Below are 2,956 nucleotides of genomic sequence, written 5' to 3'. Positions count from 1 at the left end.
AAGCCATCGAGGATGGGGCTTCGGGGACAGGGGCCCCTGCCTTGCCCCACACACGCTGACACAGACACGGGAAGCAGCCCGGGTTTCTAGCCAGGCAGAGCAGTGGCACTGTGGTTCTGCTTGGAGAAAGGACGTCAGCCGCGGGGCTGGCAGGTGAACAAAGCGGCCCAGCAGCCGGCCACTGTGGAACTCCCAGTGCTCACGAACCTGTTTGCCATCGATTGGTGCCATGGGGGCACAGAGCACAGCCACCCCTGTGGGACTTGGTGGTGGTGGCACCCCAGGGACACGCTCGTTTAATGAAAGCAGGCTGCGTGGCTGGAGAGCCTGGGGCACTGGCACCGCCAGGCTTGCGGCCCTCGCAGGCGACTGCGCTTGCCAAGTGCTGCCAGTTAGCGCTGCCAGTCAGCGCTGCTTTATCCGTACCCCGCGGAGAATAAAGCAGCCTTGTCCCAGGGCAGAACTGTGCGTGGGAAGCAGCTTGGGCCCCTTTCGCACCCGTGCCAGCAGAGGCTGGCCAGCCGGGGCTGTCTTTCCTCTGGGCCCCAGGACGCACAGATGGCACCACCAGTCCAGCGGGGCCAGCCCGCGGCTGCGACAGCACCGGCGGCAGCACAGTGCACCGCTCGCCCCCGTGTCTTGGCACCGGGCACAAGAGATGGGCCCATGGCGGGGCATGGGGTCACACAGCCTTCAGCCCTGTCCCTTCCCAGGCGTGCCCCTCTGCCAGACCCCAGGGCCAGGGGCGCGAGTGGTGGTGGCCCCCTTGCCACAGAGATCTGCAGCATGTGGCTGGAGAGTGTCCCTGCTGCCTCAGCTGCACACGTGGACCTAGCACAGCACCCACAGCGTGCACAGCGTGCACAGCACCCAGTGTGCAGCACCCACAGCATGCACAGCGTGCACAACACCTGCAGCGTGCAGCACCCACAGCGTGCACAGCACTCGCAGCGTGCAGCACCCACAGTGTGCACAGCATGCACAGCACACCCAGCATCAGCTTCGCAGCTTTGATTTCCCCTCAGGCTCCTGGGCTATTTTGAAATAAAAGCAGTTTTGCTTCAGCCCAGTGAAAGCCAGTGCTGTAATTAATTAACCACCAGACAAGTTTGGAGGATGGAGACAAGTGGCACACGCTCCAAACGAGCTGCTCTCAAGCTTTTCCCAGTCACTTGGTGTCTCGTGGCTTGCAGAGATGTGTGCTATTGCTTCAGCTTTGTTTTGACTGATTGTGAGAGGGAAGAGAGCTCTGGAGGCTGCTGAGGTTTGGTTGATGTCACTTTAGGAGCCCTCACTGCTTTCCTTTGTAACCGAGAAGCGGTGCTTCATTAACCATCCACAGTGCACCCAGCAGAACAAGAGGTGGGTGTCCTGGCCCCGGCACGGCCGCGGCTCCAGCGCTGCCATCCCGCAGGGCCCTGCGCTGGCTGCTCCCTGCTTGCCCTGAGACACCCTGAGTGCTCCTCCAGTTCGCAGGCAGCTGCGGGAGACGGAGCAGGGGGAGGCGCTGAGGACGAGGTGTGAGCACTGCCCCACACGCACCCCCTGCCCCGTTGATGTGTGCAGACGTGTTCCCAGCCGGCAGCGTGGTCCCAAGGCCGCCTTCCCTTCCCTGGTGCACCACCAGTCCCATCTGGCTTAAAGCACTGGAGAACATTTCAGAGATGGGTTTAAAGGATCTTTTGCGGCTACTGCCTGCCGCAGGGCGTTTTGTTAGCAATGCCCATCAGCCCTGTAGGAGGCTCCCATGCACGTGCCCTCGATTGTCCTAAAATCGCAGGCGGTGTGTTCGTCACCTCTGGCTTCCAGATCCATTCAGTTACCTGCACGCAGCAGCTGCTGAAGTGCCCTTTGAATGGACACCAGTTCCTCCCCTCTGCTGTTCTCTCACAGACCGCCTGGGCTCCCTCCTTGCTGCCCCTGCCATGTCCCCACCCTGGCCGCTCCATCGCACACCAAGTGCCCTTCTCCGCCGGGCCCTCTGTGCCGTCCTTGCTTTTTCCAAAGCCCAGACATAACACTGGATGGGTGGGCAAACTGCTCCTGCAGCACTCTTGTGCTTAAGGACATCGCTCTCATTTTTATTTATTTATGGTTTTGGTAAACAAATGGAATTCCATGTTAGGAAGGGGAACAAGCTATTTCCCTCCGTAGCAAGGACCTGGCGAAGGCTGCCAGCGTCAGCCCGAGGCAGGGGACCGCAGCTCCCTGGTGTCACTGAGCGGCACGCAGCCCCTGCAGGGGACAGAAAAAGGGGAAAAATGTGATCCGTCACAGTTGGCTCAGCGCCCCTAAACGGGGTCTGCGTGGCTCGAAGCTGACCTGGGCACTGCCTCAGCCCAGGCCGCTCCTAAGGAAGCACCGAGGCGGCGCAGGAAGGCCGCGGGGTGGAAGCCAGGGCTCCCTCTGCAGCTGCGAGGTGCCTCGCCTCGCCTCGCCGCGCCGCTCCCTCCATCGCCGCTGTGCCTGGGCGGAGGCATGGCCCGGGCCTGCACGGCCCGGTGGGGCCAGTGCCTGCGGCCCACCCTGCCCCTGCCGCCACCAGCCACCCACGGGGCCGGCGGGGCCCTCTCGCTGCTGCAGTGGCGGAGGTGACCTCCCTGAGGCACCTGGGGGACACGGGGGGACGTGAAGACGCAGGCGTGTGCTGGCTGCAGGGCGCCCGCCAGCCCCACGGGCAGCCCGGGGATGGGGCACGGCCCGTGGGGTCACAGAGAACACGCCTGGGAAGTCACCGTGCAGGCACACCGACACAGGCGGGCACGTTTGGGCAGTAATCAATTAAATGCCGTGGTGCTTCCGGCATTTAGCACTAACCCGGTGCGCAGCGAGCGTCAGGCAGATGCATTAATACGCAGAAACGGGTTTCTCTCTCAGACAGCAGGGCACGGCCGCCCCGCAGCTGCGGTCAGCGACGGCCGGGCACGGCAGGCACGCCGCGGGGCCGGGCAGAGGC

Source organism: Anser anser (genome assembly GCF_964211835.1).
Source record: "Anser anser genome assembly, chromosome: 9".
NCBI lineage: Eukaryota > Metazoa > Chordata > Aves > Anseriformes > Anatidae > Anser > Anser anser.
Note: the sequence above shows the minus strand (reverse complement) of the source record.